This window comes from Coregonus clupeaformis, chromosome 17 (genome assembly GCF_020615455.1).
Source record: "Coregonus clupeaformis isolate EN_2021a chromosome 17, ASM2061545v1, whole genome shotgun sequence".
NCBI classification, from domain to species: domain Eukaryota; kingdom Metazoa; phylum Chordata; class Actinopteri; order Salmoniformes; family Salmonidae; genus Coregonus; species Coregonus clupeaformis.
In genome coordinates, this window is record NC_059208.1 from 28,427,321 (window position 1) to 28,444,450 (window position 17,130).

The following is a 17,130-nucleotide window of genomic DNA, read 5'->3' on the forward strand; positions in this document are numbered from 1 at the left end:
AACAGTTTGGGGAAGGCCCTTTCCAGTTTCAGTATGACAGTGTCCCCGTGCACAAAGCGAGGTCCATACAGAAATGGTTTGTCGAGATCGGTGTGGAAGAACTTGACTGGCCTGCACAGAGCCCTGACCTCAACCCCATTGAACACCTTTTGGATGAATTGGAACGTCAACTGCGAGCCAGGCCTAATCGCCCAACATCAGTGCCCGACCTCACTAATGCTTATGTGGCTGAATGGAAGCAATTCCTCGCAGCAATGTTCCAACATCTAGGGGAAAGCCTTCCCAGAAGAGTGTTGGCTATTATAGCAGCAAAGGGGGGACCAGCTCCATATTAATGCCCATGATTTTGGAATGAGATGTTCGACAAACAGCAGGAGTCCACAAACTTTTGGTCATATAGTGTATCAAATCTCAGCACCTCTGTGTTTCAAGGCCTCAATAACCATGTCAACCTGTCACTAACTAATAGCTCACTGAAATGGCTCCCTCCAGGTATTTTCTCCTGGCTCTCCAATCTGAATGCGTTCATATTACGGCGGAACTACCTGAACAATTTCTCTGCGGTGGCAGAATCTGTGTCTCACTTACCGAAACGAACTAAATTAGACCTGTGCAATAATTATCCAATGTTCTTCCAGCATTCTAATCACCTACCAGAGTCCCTCAACACCCTCTATATCTGTAAAAACAAACTGGTCACTTTAGAATGTAAGTGGGGCTTCCTTAGCCATATAATACTGCTGGATCTCTCCTACAATGACCAGCTCCCTTCAAGGGCTTTCCAAGGTCGGGACTTCCAGAAACTAAACGCGTTTGCGTTCAACCAATGTTACAGTGCTAGAGCTTTTCAATGTCAGCAATGTTAGAGCTGGGCACATAGACATTTCTGGTATGGGGTTGAAAACGGACGATCTGCTCATAAAGTTATGCCACCTTTTGGGTACAAAGGTCAAATTAGTTAAAAAGCTGAGTCTGGGAAGCAATGGGATACCGTCATTGCGGAAGAACACACTTTCCAACTGTCCACCAATCCGGAGTTTATTGGACCTTTCCTTCAACCAGTTGTGGAAGGTAAGCAGCCTCCACTTTCTCAAAGAAAAGGATCAAATCAAGAACTTCACAGCAGAGAAAAAACACCTCACTTCCCTAATGTCAACAGACAGAACCTCTCTTTTCCAAATCTGAGCTACCGTTACAATCGCATACTCAATGTCAATTATTTAGCTTTCCATCACACACCAAACGTGAAGGCCCTACAACTCAACATAATCGCCTATCTTGACCATAAGACTTTCAGTGGTCTGACTAGTCTTGTCATACTGCATCTGGACAATGACCTCCTGATAGATCTATACAACAATAGCTTTGAAGATCTGCAGAGCCTGGAAATACTTAACCGACGTAACAATTAGATCGCTGTTATTTTCAACAAGACTTTCCATTCACTCCAATACCTGCACATTTTGAAAGTGGAGGGAACAAACATACTTATTTTGAAGAGTTAGCCTTTGTGGGGCTCGATACCCTGGCCAAATTTTACCTAGACGGAAACAATCTCAAACAGATCAACAGCGCAAAGTTTAAACAATCCCACGGCACACTTGAAGTGCTTGATCTACAAGGGAATCAGGTTAGCTTATCCTCTAAATGCACCAACTCTCGTTTTGTGAATCTGACCAATCTTTGCAACCTCAAACTAAATGCACAGATGCCCCAGGGCCTCAACGTGTTGCCTTATGCCTTTTTCTGTGGCCCCAGCTCCCTCCAATCGCTCTAACTCACCAACATTCACGTCTTTAGTTTCGCAGCAGACACTTTTGACCATCTGACCAACTTTACTTTCCTCTCGTTGGACAACTCCTGTGCTGGGGTGATGCAGCTGTGGCCGGGCGTCTTCAAAAAAGTATTCAAACCTTTGCTATGAGACTCGAAATTGAGCTCAGATGCTTCCTGTTTCCGTTGATCATCCTTGAGATGTTTCTACAACTTGATTGGAGTCCACCTGTGGTAAATTCAATTGATTGGACATGATTTGGAAATGCACACACCTGTCTATATAAGGTCCCACATTTGACGGTGCATGTCAGAACAAAAACCAAGCCATGAGGTCGAATGAATTGTCCGTAGAGCGCCAAGACAGGATTGTGTCAAGGCACAGATCTGGGGAAGGGTACCAAAAAATGTCTGCAGCATTGAAGGTCCCCAAGAACACAGTGGCGTCAAACTTTCTTAAATGGAAAAAGTTTGGAACCACCAAGACTCTTCCTAGAGCTGGCCGCCTGGCCAAACGGAGTAATTGGGGGAGAAGGGCCTTGGTCAAGGAGGTGACCATGTGGAACGCTTTCGACACCTTGTAGTCCATGCCCCAATTAATTGACGCAGTTCTGAGGGCAATAGGGGGTGCAACTCAATATTAGGAAGGTGTTCCTAATGTTTTGTACACTCAGTGTATTTAGAAAGAGAAAATACATTGCACAATATTCATCTAGTCAAATATCTATCTAGTCAAATATTAACAGAGAAGAAGGAAAAAGGTATTGAAATATATTTAACTACTATGATGTCATCACTCATCACCATGGTATTTACAGGAGTAAAACTTTGGGAAACTGACTCATGACCATTCTTTCCCAATCTCTTACAAATATTTTCCTCAGGTTTCTGGACCTTTCGTCCTGAGAAGGAACATTTCTGCTGTAATTGCATCCTGATACAGAATATATCTCTCATTCCACTATCATGCTCCTCTGTAGCTCAGCTGGTAGAGCACGGTGCTTGTAACGCCAGGGTAGTGGGTTCGATCCCCGGGACCACCCATACACAAAAAAAAAATTATGCACGCATGACTGTAAGTCGCTTTGGATAAAAGCGTCTGCTAAATGGCATATTATGCTGTTGAAGGAATTTCTCTGAATATTTTAGCTAAATATTTTTCCTTGTATTATTTTCTTTAATAGAAGCTTTATTCATCCAGATTAGTATCACAATGACCTGGTGGAATAACCAAAATGTATCAAACATGCTTGTTGGAATATGATTCTTACTTGAATATAAAGTTCTTAATTGCTTTGATAAAAGTTGTTTTAAACAAAACATTTTTTGGAATAAATCTAAATGTTCCATAAGGGTACACAGTGCATTCATTATTTTTTGACAACTTTGACATATTCTATATGAAAAGGAAAGGTATGTGTTGATATAACAGAACAATACTAACAAATCTCTACTTGTTGTTTTGTGCTGACTGAAAACAAGTCATAAAGCATGACTCATTTGAGACTATAGATTATGCTCAAATAAGTTCCAAGCATCACACACTTCAAACCCTTGACCATAGATATAAAACAGTGTTCTATAGGCCCTTGACCCTGTTCAGTGTTTACATCTGTCAACATGTTGGTGACATTCATAAGAAATGACTCTTCAGAGCAACACTGCATGTGAGTTGAATCTGCTGGGTGGGACCACTATACCATTATTCAGACTAATGTAATTTACCTGTCAGGAACACAAAGATGGTCACCAAGTTATGGATGTTATTAGCTTTACAGACAAATAAAAACTCATGACATAGTATTCTTGGAAACAACTATTAAATACCTTCAAATTATAACTTTAGCTCTAAAGAGTATCCACAGAATTACAATAATTCAATGCGATGGTTATCTTGTTCTTGGCCCTCATGCCCAATAGTCACACCCAGACACCCGATACTACTACTCCTAAATATAGTCTGCGTTTGGTTAGATAGTGAGATATACAGTGAGCTCCAAAAGTATTGGGACAGTGACACATTTGTTGTTGTTTTGGCTGTACTCCAGCACTTTTCCATATAGGGTACATTGTTTTGAAATTACAGCACTTTTTGTAAATAGTACCCCCCCCCCCCCCATTTCAGGGGACCAAAGGTATTGGGACGAATTCACTTCTGAGTATTTAAGTAGTCCAAAGTTTAGTATTTGGTCCCATATTCCTAGCATTCAATGATTACATCAATCTTGTGACTCTACAAACTTGTTGGATGCATTTGCTGTTTGTTTGGTTGTGTTTTAGATTATTTTGTGCCCAATAGAAATGAACAGTAGGCCTTCCGAATGGTGCAGTGGTCGAAGGCACTGCATCGCAGTGGTTGAGGTGTCACTACAGACCCGGGTTCAATCCCAAGCACTGTCACAACCGGCCGTGACTGGGAGTCCCATAGGGCGGCGCACAATTGGCCCATTGTCGTTCGGGTTACGGGAGGGTTTTGCCGGTGGGGCTTTACTTGGCTCATGTGGCGGGCCGGGCGCCTGCAGGCTGACTTCGGTTGTCAGTTGAACAGTGTTTCCTCCGACACATTGATGCAGCTGGCTTCCAGCTTAAGCAGGCAGGTGTTAAGAAGCTCAGTTTGGCGGGTCATGTTTCGGAGGATGCATGCCTCCCGAGCCCCTACGGGAGTTGCAGTGATGAGACAAGATTGAAAAAGGGGGTAAAAAAAGAAAGAAATTGATGGTAAATAATGTATTGTGTCATTTGGAAGCAACTGGGCTCCCTGCCTGTGCCATTAAACCCCTACAACTCATCCAGAATGCCGCAGCCCGTCTGGTGTTCAACCTTCCCAAGTTCTCTCACGTCACCCCGCTCCTCTGCACACTCCACTGGCTTCCAGTTGAAGCTTGCATCTGCTACAAGACCATGGTGCTTGCCTACGGAGCTGTGAGGGGAACGGCACCTCCGTACCTTCAGGCTCTGATCAGTCCCTACACCCAAACGAGGGCATTGCGTTCATCCACCTCTGGCCTGCTGGCCCCCCTACCTCTGCGGAAGCACAGTTCCCGCTCAGCCCAGTCAAAACTGTTCGCTGCTCTGGCACCCCAATGGTGGAACAAGCTCCCTCACGACGCCAGGGCAGCGGAGTCACTCACCACCTTCCGGAGACACTTGAAACCCCACCTCTTTAAGGAATACCTGGGATAGGATAAAGTAATCAAAAAATATATATATATATTGTAAAGTGGTTGTCCCACTGGCTATAAGGTGAATGCACCAATTTGTAAGTCGCTCTGGATAAGAGTGTCTGCTAAATGACGTAAATGTAAAATGTAAATATAATTTTGGAGTCACTTTTATTGTAAATAAGAATAGAGTATGTTTCTAAACATTGCATTCTAGGAATATGGGACCAAATAATACACTTTTGACTACTTTAATACACATACAAGTACATTTGTCCCCAAAGAAAAGGTCTGATTGGAGGACAGAAAAATTCATGGCTTCGCCATACAGGTTGCAAAATAGCTGGGAAGAGATTTTCGATATACCAATTCCATGGCAAATGGTATATGAACTGATACAAAAATCAACACTTGACTCAACACTCCAAGTTTTTACATTTCAATTATTATACAAAATTATTTTAACCAACAGAATGATATATATATGGGGCATACAACAATCTGAGCTCTGCAGATTTTGCTGCGAAGAGATAGAATCCATAGATCATTTATTCTGATATTGCCCCTATGTAGCTTGTTTCTGGTCACAGGTTCAGGAATGGCTAAAAAAAAGCAGTGGAAATGTGTTCTCTGGAGTGAGGAATTACACATCACCATCTGGCAGTCCAATGGACAAATCTGGATTTGGTGGACGCCAGGAGAACGCTACCGGCCCCAATGCCCAGCGCCAGCTGTTTTTCATGGTTCAGGCCCTTTAGTTCCAGTGAAGGGAAATCTTAACGCTACAGCATACAATGACATTCTAGACGATTCTGTGCTTCCAACTTTGTGACAACAGTTTGGGGAAGGGACTTTCCTGTTTCAGCATGACAATACCCCCATGCACAAAGCAAGGTCCATACAGAAATAGTCTGTCGAGATCGGTGTGGAAAAACTTGACTGGCCTGCACAGAGCGCTGACCTCAACCACATCGAACACCTTTGGGATGAATTGGAACGTCGACAGCGAGCCAGACCTAATTGCCCAACCTCACTAATGCTCTTGTGGCTGAATGGAAGCAAGTCGCCACAGCAATGTTCCAGCATCTAGTGGAAAGCCTTCCCAGAAGAGTGGAGGTAGGTTTAGCAGCAAAGGGGGAACCGACTCTATATTAATGCCCATGATTTTGGAATGAGATGGTTTTTTCCCCCTCATAAATTTACACACAATACCCCATAATGACAAAGCATAAACAGGTTTTTAGACATTTTTGCAAATGTATTTAAAAAAAACAACTGAAATATGACATTTACATAAGTATTCAGACACTTTACTCAGTACTTTGTTGAAGCACCTTTGGCAGTGAGTCTTCTTGGGTATGACTCTACAAGCTTGGCACACTCGTATATGGGGAGTTTCTCCCATTCTTCTCTGCAGATTCTCTCAAGCTCTGTCAGGTTGGATGGGGAGCGTCGCTGCACAGCTATTTCCAGGTCTCTCCAGAGATGTTCGATTGGGTTCAAGTCCGGGCTCTGGCTGGGCCACTCAAGGACATTCAGAGACTTGTCCTGAAACCACTTCTGCATTGTCTTGGCTGTGTGCTTAGAGTCGTTGTCCCATTGGAAGGTGAACCTTCGCCCCAGTCTGAGGTCCTGAGCGCTCTGGAGCAGGTTTTCATCAAGGATCTCTCTGTACTTTGCTCCGTTCATCTTTGCCTTGATCATGACGAGTCTCACAGTTCCTGCCGCAGAAAAACATCCCCACAGCATGATGCTGCCACCACCATACTTCACCGTAGGGATGGTATTGGCTAGGTGGCAGTGGTGGAAAAAGTACCCAATTGTCATACTTGACTAAAAGTAAAGATACGAAGCATGTGTTTAGTGAGTTCGCCAGATCAGAGGCAGTTGGGATGACCTGGGATGTTCTCTTGATAAGTGTGTGAATTAGACCATTTTCCTGTCCTGCTAAGCATTCAAAAAGTAACGAGTACTTTTGGGTGTCAGGGTAAATGTATGGAGTAAGAAATACATTATTTTCTTTATGTCACGGTTTCGGCCGAGGCTGCTCCTTCTCCTTGTTCGGGCAGGCTTCGGCGGTCGTCGTCTCCGGAGTACTAGCTGCCACCGTTCGTTGTTTCTGTGTTTGTTTGGTTTGGTCTGTTTTGGTACACCTGTTTCTCATTTTGTCTTGATTATGTGTCCTTTAAGTTCTCGTTGTTTCTGTCTTGTGGTTGTGTGTAGTTGTTCCTTGTCAGCTGGTGCTTCCAGTCAGTTAGTGCTCTATTTTGTATTAGATAGAGAGTCCGCACTTGTTGTGCGTGTTTGCTGTGTTTTGCATTTATACGCTGTGTGCGTTATTTTTCTCGTGCCTCCGGCTTTGTTTGTAGCCGTTCTTTTTGTGGACTTTACTAAAGTATTTTTGGACTAGCATCTGTGTCCTGCATCTGATTCCTACACCACACCTACGCCCGCTTTGACAGAACTACACACCACCCATGGAATCAGCAGGAGCAGCAGCAGCGACCGAGTCTTGGGAGGAGCGCGTCCACGGACAGGACGAGCGGATAGCCCAAATCACCAACGCTCTGCAGGGAGTAATGAATACCCTGCATCGCCTGGAGACCAGTTGGGCACCCACGCCTCCTCCCACATTACCACCAGCACCGTTCAGTCCCTTTGTCCACGCTCCGGAACCCAGTGGGATTCGGCTCTCGCTCCCGAGGGCGTATGATGGTACCGCTGCCGGGTGTCAAGGTTTCCTCCTACAAGTTGAACTCTACCTCGCCACCGTACACCCGGTGCCCTCGGGACACGAGAGCGTTTCCGCCCTCATCTCCTGTCTCACCGGCAAGGCGTTGGAGTGGGCCAACGCCGAATGGAGGAGAATAGACCCCACGACGATCACCTATGCGGAGTTCTCCCGTCGCTTCAGGGCTGTATTCGACCATCCACCTGAGGGGAGGGCGGCGGGAGAACGTCTATTCTACCTCCGACAGGGGAGGAGGAGCGCCCAGGAGTTTGCACTGGAGTTCCGGACTCTAGCGGCAGACGCAGGGTGGAATGAGCGGGCCCTCATAGACCACTTCCGGGAGGACGTCCGTCGTGAGTTGGCCTGCAGGGACACCACCCTTACGTTTGACCAGTTGGTGGACATGGCCATTCGCCTAGACACCCTGCTGGCTACCCGCGGACGTCCTGGGTGGGGGTCGTCCATTCCACCCTCCAGCACCTCCGAGCCTAGTCCTATGGAGCTCGGTGGTGCTGGCGCTAGAGAGGAGAGGAGAAGGAGCCCGAAAGGGACCACCCCCTGTACCAACTGTGACCGTGGAGGACACACTGCGGCTAGGTGCTGGGGGGGGGGGTCTCCTAGGGGACGAGACGGCAGGCCCCGCACTGGGGAGTCCTTCCAGGTGAGTAGGCGCCCCACTTACCCAGAGCTCTCTGTTGTGCACCTAACCATACCTGTTTGTTTCCCACAGGATGCACCTCGTTCCCAGCATAAGGCGCTAGTAGATTCAGGCGCAGCCGGGAATTTTATAGATCGGAGATTATGTGTAGAGTTAGGGATTCCCCTCCTTCCTGTCAACAATCCTTTTCCTGTACATGCTCTAGATAGCCGTCCGTTGGGATCGGGGTTGATTAGGGAGGTCACAGCTCCACTTAGGATGGGGAAGCAGGAGGGTCATGAGGAGACTATTCAGCTATATCTTATTGACTCTCCTGCGTATCCGGTGGTGCTGGGGCTTCCCTGGTTGATTACCCATAATCCCTCTATTTCGTGGCAACAGAGGGCTCTTAAGGAGTGGTCTGCCCAGTGTGTAGGGCGATGTCTGGGCGTTTCCGTAGGGGCGACCTCGGTGGAGAGTCCAAACCAAGTGCCCGCATTGCACATTCCCCCCGAGTATGAGGATTTAGCACTTGTGTTTAGTAAGGCGAAGGCGACGCAATTGCCACCACATAGACAGGGGGATTGTGCGATAGACCTCCAGGTAGGAGCTGCGCTTCCACGGAGCCATGTGTATCCTTTGTCTCAAGAGGAGAAGAGAGCTATGGAGACTTACATAGCCGAGTCTCTGAGACAGGGATACATACGGCCCTCCACTTCCCCTGCGTCCTCGAGTTTCTTTTTGTGAAGAAAAAGGATGGAGGTTTGCGCCCGTGTATTGATTACCGCAGTCTCAATCAGATTACTGTGAAATACAGTTATCCACTCCCTCTGATTGCGACTATGACGGAGTCTTTACACGGGGCGCGGTTCTTCACAAAATTGGACCTCAGGAGCGCATACAACTTGGTGCGTATTAGGGAGGGAGACGAATGGAAGACAGCATTTAGTACCACCTCGGGTCATTACGAGTATCTCGTCATGCCATACGGGTTAATGAATGCTCCTTCAGTCTTCCAATCCTTCGTAGATGAGACCTTCCGGGATATGCAGGGGCAAGGAGTGGTCGTGTACATTGACGACATTCTGGTGTACTCTTCTACCCGAGCCGAGCATGTAGCCCTGGTGCGCCGAGTGTTGAGGAGATTGTTGGAGTATGACCTATATGTCAAGGCAGAGAAATGTCTGTTTTTCCAGGAGTCAGTCTCCTTTTTGGGTTATCAGTTGTCTGCGTCAGGGGTGAAGATGGAGGTTGACCGTGTGTCGGCCGTGCGTAATTGGCAAACTCCAACCACTGTTAAAGAGGTGCAGCGGTTCTTGGGCTTTGCAAATTACTACAGGAGGTTTATCCGGGGTTTTGGACAGGTGGCAGCTCCCATAACGTCCCTTCTAAAGGGAGGTCCGGTGCGCTTGCAGTGGTCTGCTGAGGCTGATAGGGCTTTTGGGAGACTGAAGGACCTGTTTACCTCGGCGCCGGTGCTGGCGCATCCGGATCCCGCGCTACCATTCCAGGTCGAGGTAGACGCGTCTGAAGCCGGTATAGGGGCCGTGCTCTCGCAACGGTCTGGCACGCCACCGAAACTCCATCCCTGTGCTTTTTATTCTAAAAAGCTCAGTCCGGCGGAGCGAAATTATGACGTGGGGGACAGGGAGCTGCTAGCCGTGGTACAGGCCCTAAAGGTGTGGAGGCATTGGCTTGAGGGGGCTCAACACCCTTTCCTCATTTTGACTGACCACCGAAACCTGGAGTACATCCGGGCAGCTAGGAGACTGAACCCTCGCCAGGCTAGGTGGAACATGTTTCTGGCCCGGTTCGTTTTTAAGATCACGTACATCCCTGGGTCCCAGAACGGTAAGGCAGATGCCCTGTCCCGGCGGTATGACACGGAGGAGAGGTCCGTTGAGCCCACGCCCATACTACCTCCGTCTTGCCTGGTGGCACCGGTGGTGTGGGAGGTCGATTCCGAAATCGAGCGGGCGTTGCGTACCGATCCTAGCCCTCCACAGTGTCCTGTGGGTTGGACGTACGTTCCGCTCGAGGTTCGGGATCGACTGATATATTGGGCTCACACGTCACCCTCCTCTGGACATCCAGGTATTGGCCGGACAGTGCACTGCCTTAGCACTAAATACTGGTGGCCAACGTTAGCCAGGGATGTGAGGGTTTATGTTTCCTCCTGCTCGGTGTGTGCCCAGTGTAAGGCACCCAGACACCTGCCCCGGGGTAAGCTACAACCCCTGCCCGTTCCACAACGACCCTGGTCTCACCTCTCGGTGGATTTTGTTCCTGACCTTCCCCCCTCCCAGGGGAATACCACCATTCTGGTCGTTGTGGATCGGTTCTCGAAGGCCTGTCGTCTCCTTCCCATGCCGGGTCTCCCTGCTGCCCTACAAACCGCTGAGGCACTATTCACTCACGTCTTCCGCCATTACGGGGTACCCGAGGATATAGTGTCTGATCGAGGCTCCAGTTTACCTCTCGAGTCTGGAGAGCGTTCATGGTGCGCTTGGGGGTCTCGGTGAGCCTTACCTCGGGGTACCACCCGGAGAGCAATGGGCAGGTTGAACGGGTAAACCAGGATGTGGGTAGGTTTCTGAGGTCGTATTGCCAGGGCCGGCCGGAGGAGTGGGCGAGGTATGTTCCCTGGGCCGAGATGGCCCAGAACTCCCTTCGCCACTCCTCCACCAGACTAACTCCCTTCCAATGTGTATTAGGGTACCAACCGGCTCTGGCACCTTGGCATCAGAGCCAGATCGAGGCCCCTGCGGTGGATGAGTGGGTGCGGCGCTCGGAGGAGACGTGGAACGCTGCTCACGTACATCTGCAGCGGGCCATCCGTCGACACAAGGCGAGCGCCGATCTCCACCGCAGTGAGGGACCGGTGTACGCACCGGGAGATCGAGTCTGGCTCTCGACCAGAAATCTGCCCCTCCGCCTGCCCTGCCGGAAGCTGGGTCGGCGGTTTGTGGGGCCTTTTAAAGTCCTGAGGAGGTTGAACGAGGTGTGTTACACATTACAACTACCTATTGATTATAAGAATATTAACCCCTCGTTCCATGTGTCTCTCCTCAGGCCGGTGGTAGCTGGTCCACTCCAGGACTGTGAGATAGCAGAGACTCCTCCGCCCCCGCTGGACATCGAGGGGGCTCCGGCGTACACAGTTCGGTCCATCCTGGATTCGAGACGTCGGATGGGGGGTCTCCAATATCTCGTGGAGTGGGAGGGGTACGGTCCGGAGGAGCGGTGCTGGGTGCCGAGGAGAGATATCTTAGACCCGTCCCTTCTGACTGAGTTCCATCGTGGTCATTCCACGCGCCCTGCTCCACGTCCTCCTGGTCGTCCCCGAGGCCGGGGTCGGCGCACGGCTGGAGCCGCGCGTCAAGGGGGGGGTACTGTCACGGTTTCGGCCGAGGCTGCTCCTTCTCCTTGTTCGGGCAGGCTTCGGCGGTCGTCGTCTCCGGAGTACTAGCTGCCACCGTTCGTTGTTTCTGTGTTTGTTTGGTTTGGTCTGTTTTGGTACACCTGTTTCTCATTTTGTCTTGATTATGTGTCCTTTAAGTTCTCGTTGTTTCTGTCTTGTGGTTGTGTGTAGTTGTTCCTTGTCAGCTGGTGCTTCCAGTCAGTTAGTGCTCTATTTTGTATTAGATAGAGAGTCCGCACTTGTTGTGCGTGTTTGCTGTGTTTTGCATTTATACGCTGTGTGCGTTATTTTTCTCGTGCCTCCGGCTTTGTTTGTAGCCATTCTTTTTGTGGACTTTACTAAAGTATTTTTGGACTAGCATCTGTGTCCTGCATCTGATTCCTACACCACACCTACGCCCGCTTTGACAGTTTAGGAGTGTAGTGAAGTAAAAGTAAAAGTTGTCAAAAATGTTAATAGTAAAGTAAAGTACAGATACCCCCAAAAACTACTTAAGTAGTACTTCAAAATATTTTTACTTAAGTACTTTACACCACTGCCAGGTGGTGAGCGGTGCCTGGTTTCCTCCAGACGTGACGCTTGTCATTCAGGCCAAAGAGTTCAATCTAAGTTTCATCAGACCAGAGAATCTTGTTTCTCATGGTCTGAGAGTCCTTTAAGTGCCTTTTGGCAAACTCCAAGCGAGCTGCCATGTGCCTATTACTGAGGAGTGGCTTCCGTCTGGCCACTCTAGCATAAAGCGTTCCACATGGTCACCTCCTTGACCAAGGCCCTTCTCCCCCAATTACTCAGTTTGGCCAGGCGGCCAGCTCTAGGAAGAGTCTTGGTGGTTCCAAACTTCTTCCATTTAAGAATGATGGAGGCCATTGTGTTCTTGGGGACCTTCAATGCTGCAGAAATGTTTTGGTACCCTTCCCCAGATCTGTCCCATGACACAATCCTGTCCCGAAGCTCTACGGACAATTCCTTTGACCTTATGGCTTGGTTTTTGCTCTGACATACACTGTCAACTGTTGGACCTTATATAGACAGGTGTCTAATCAATTGAATTTACCACAGGTGGACTCCAATCAAGTTGTAGAAACATCTCAAGGATGATCAATGGAAATAGGATGCAAATGGGCTCAATTTCGAGTCTCATAGCAAAGGGTCTGAATACTTATGCAAAAAAGGTATTTCTGTTTATATTTTTATAAATTTGCCCAAAAATCTAAAAACCTGTTTCCGAATGCTCAAGTTTGCCAAAATGATCATCAAGACTTTTGGAAGATTTTTCTATGGACAGATGATTAATCACTATAACCTTCCGGCTGTGAGCTGAAGCTGAAGCGCAGCTGGGTCAGGCAGCCAGACAATGACTCAAAACACAATTTGATGTTTTGGAATGGCCAAGTCAAACTCCAGACCTAATCCCAATTGAGATGCAGTGACAGGACTTGAAACGAGCAGTTCATGCTTCAAAACCCCAAAAAGTCTCTGAGTTAAAGTAGTTCTGCATGGAAGAGTGGTCCAAAATTCCTCCACCACGAAGTGAAAGACTATCAACAGCTACAGGAAGCATTTGGTTGGAGTCATTGTAGCTAAAGGTGGCACAACCAGTTATTGAGTGTAAGGGGGAAATTACTTTTTAACACAGGGGAATTGGGTGTTTGTGATGGAAATGTTCTTGTGTGTATGTGAACGTATGTTTATCCCAATGCTACTTTTGTAATAACATGTCTTGGTTGGGTTCATGAGTGTGACTGGTTGATTGCACAAAGGAGGTAACCACACTATCACTCCCAAGCAATTTCAACATTGTTCTGGGACTAGATAAGCGATACAAGGTCTCAGCTTTGAGAGAAAAAGCCTTGTGAGGTATCAGTCAGTCACATTTAGGAACCAACATTAATAATGATAATGTAAATCATGCTTATATAACTGTGTTATATAACATATAACGCCCCCTTCAGAGTTTTCATCAAGCTTGTATTGAGTTTGTGAACCTCTCCGCTAATAAACATTGCTTCATTTACTTTGAGTTTGAGTCCTTAGTGGTGAATTTCCACGACATGTTGCATAACATTTTTTATTAAATAAAATAAGTATCCTTTTTTTTATTTCTTTTTTGTAAACTCATGTTCCCTTTATCTAGTATTTGGTTTTGTTTGAAGATCTGATAACATTCAGTATCAAAAATATGCTAAAAAAATAGAAAATCAGAAAGGGGGTAAATACTTTTTCACGGAACTGTAAGTGTTTTCTTGACAGGTTCAATGTGAACAGTGTCTTATGAGCCCACGTTGCCTTAGCCACTGTGAACAGATCATGAGTTTTGACAGCGTCAGAGGACCTATCCCCAGCCTCATTGGCCATGTACCATCCAGCCTCCTCCCAGGACCCGTATAGGACAGTCAGAGTTGATCAGATTTGATCAACATGAAAACACCCCTGTGTGTCAACAAAAAACACAGTGGGAAAAATGTACGTGGGCAAAACAGGGCGTGGGTAGTTGGGTAGGTGTGTGTGAGTGTGTTCTGGCGGCAGGTAGGGTGGGTAGGTACATTTGCATCATCTGACTCCAGCACCATTACATTATCCTGAATAAGTATTTGCTGATTGAGAGGAGACTGTGACTGTGCAGTATGTTTGGATTTACCAAGAAGGCTGGACAGTCATTTGGTGTATAGGAAAGTGTCCCGTTCATTTCTGATCCGTGGTGTTTGATAAGTGGCAGAACTATGGAGTATCCTCTGGTGTGTGTTCTCTTCCTGGTGCTGCTCAATTTCACTACAGGTGAAGTGGACAATACGCTCATTCTGGAAATATATTGATGCCTATTTGTGATACAAGTAACAGATTGTTAAAATGTCTCTGTTTTTAACCACTTCAGTCAAACGGTATCAAGTCAGAAAGATGGAGAATCTATTTATATTACATTGACAACCAATGTCTAGGCTCTAAACAAATACTATAGAGAGTAGGTCATTTTGTAAATGTTTAGTTCAACTTGAAGGCACTGATTTTGAAACAAAAGCAAGTATTTCTGTTAAAGTGCCATAGTCGGAAGATCTGCTTAAATATTTTTTTGTATTTTAAAGAAAATATTGAGAATACTTTTGTACTGATTAATAACATATCAAAACATGCCTAGTTCCCCAAAGCCCCATCATCATAGGGACCTGGTCATATTAAACTACAGTCGTCGTAATTTTCTATCCTACTGGCCTTAGTGTGCATATCAGTTATCAAGACAGAGTCTCATTTAACAGCTCCTCCTCAGAGCTGTCCATAAGCTCTCTCCAACTCAACGACTCAGGAATGTATACGATCCAGGGAATGGAGCCAGACCTGCACACAGTGGGGATATTGTCTGTCCGGGGTAAGGAACTGAACTCTGCCTGACTGTTTCTCCTTCTACAATGGTAGACTCTCACTCACACACTCACTGGCACACGCGGTAACTTGCTAACACACATGCTCACCTGCACACTCACATCCAAACATGCATGCACATACATTCTCTATCAATGATTCATCTCTGTCACAATAATGAAAGGCAAAGTCATTTTCCTGACATGGAAAGCTAACACTTAAATGTGTCAATGTATTCTGAACATATAGTGAAGTTGGCCTTCATAATACCTTTGAAAATAATGAACCTGAACAAATCACAGAGTATGAGCAAATGTTTCATTTCAATTTCAGATACGACGTACACAATACCTTTTATGTGTGTGCAAAGAGACTAAGGGCTCTACAGCGCTCAATCCTGTAACTTGGTCTCTATGAAAAGTAAATAAAATAAAATAGCATATTTAGAGTAATTTCCTAAACAAGTTTTACAGTGTGAAACAAAACATCAACTAGATGGTTGTAATTCAGTAACACACAAAAACACTTTCTTGAGACACATCCATCTTATCTTGACTGCCATCTACTCTCTCACCCACAGAGCCCATTTCAAACGTGACTCTAAGGGCCAACGCCATTGATCTAGTGGAATTGAAAGACACTGCCATTTTCACCTGCTCCGTCTCCTCTGGCACCTCCCTCTCTTACCGCTGGCTGAATGGCAGCTCAGAGGTCACAGCCAGTGACAGAGTTTGGCTTGGTGGTGGGAACAGCACTCTCACCATAGTCAGTGTGACACGATACGATGAAGGGCCTTTCAGATGTGAGGTCATTAACGGAATCAGCAATGGCACCAGCCAGCCCATTGGCCTCAATGTTAGATGTGAGTATCAGAGTCTGCAGTACATATCAATCATACACAACATACATGGATTCTACCTTGTCATTGAGAGCCAGCATGCCATTCAATGATGCAATATGCCTATTTTCATACCAAACCATTCCTCTGTGTCCACATGATCCAGGTCATTATTTGCATGGATCATTAGTACACTGTGTTTAGTAGAGCAGGACAAAAACATATTCTAGGTAATGTTTACCCAACACATCATTGTTATTGGTTCCTCCCATAGATGTCCCAAGTAATCTCACCATGATGGTACTTCCTGAGATGACCATAGGACATACAGCCTACAAATCGGGCTCTGACATCACTCTGTCCTGCTCCGCTCAGTCCAAACCCGCTGTGTCCTACAAGTGGAGGTTTAATGGGGCGTTCCTCAACGAGCAAAGTCCACAGCTCAGCCTGCAGAACACCAGGGAGAACCAGACAGGAAGTTACTCCTGCTTAGCCCACAACAATGTCACACTCCGATTCGCCACCCTGACCACAATGATAAAGATCATGGGTGAGGCAATATTCATTGTTACGAAATGTCATATAGTTGGTAGTGAATATTTGATTATTGATGGTTATGAATACAATGTTATATAATTAGGCAATAAGGCCCGAGGAGTTGTGGTATATGTCCAATATACCACGGCTAAGGGCTGTTCTTATGCACGACGCAACGCAGAGTGGCGCAGTGGTCTAAGGCACTGCATCGCAGTGCTAGCTGTGCCACTAAAGATCCTGGTTCGAGTCCAGGCTCTGTCGCAGCCGGCCGTGACCGGGAGACCCATGGGCGGCGCACAATTGGTCCAGCGTCGTCCAAGGTAGGGGAGGGTTTGGCGGGCAGGAATGTGGGTTCGTTTCCCACGGGGGGCCAGTATGAAAAAAATTAATAATAATAATTAAACTAACAAAAAAACATGTATGCATTCACTAACTGTAAGTCACTCTGGATAAGAGCGTCTGCTAAATGACTAAAATGTAAATGTATATTGGCCGTATACCACAAACCCCCGAGGTGCCTTATTGCTATTATAAACTGTTTACCAAAGTTATTAGAGTAGTAAAAAGCAATGTTTTGTCATACACGTGGTATACCATGGCTTTCAGCAAATTCAGGGCTCAAACCACCCAGTTTACAATGGTCTTTTTACCACCGATCGAGTGAAGTACAACACGACA

The 17,130-nt window shown here is 46.6% G+C and overlaps 1 pseudogene; it reads left to right on the plus strand.

Annotated features, from left to right (window-relative positions):
* Positions 1-891: 891 nt before the first annotated feature.
* LOC121585366 lies at positions 892-1,924 on the plus strand (annotated as a pseudogene).
* Positions 1,925-17,130: the final 15,206 nt, after the last annotated feature.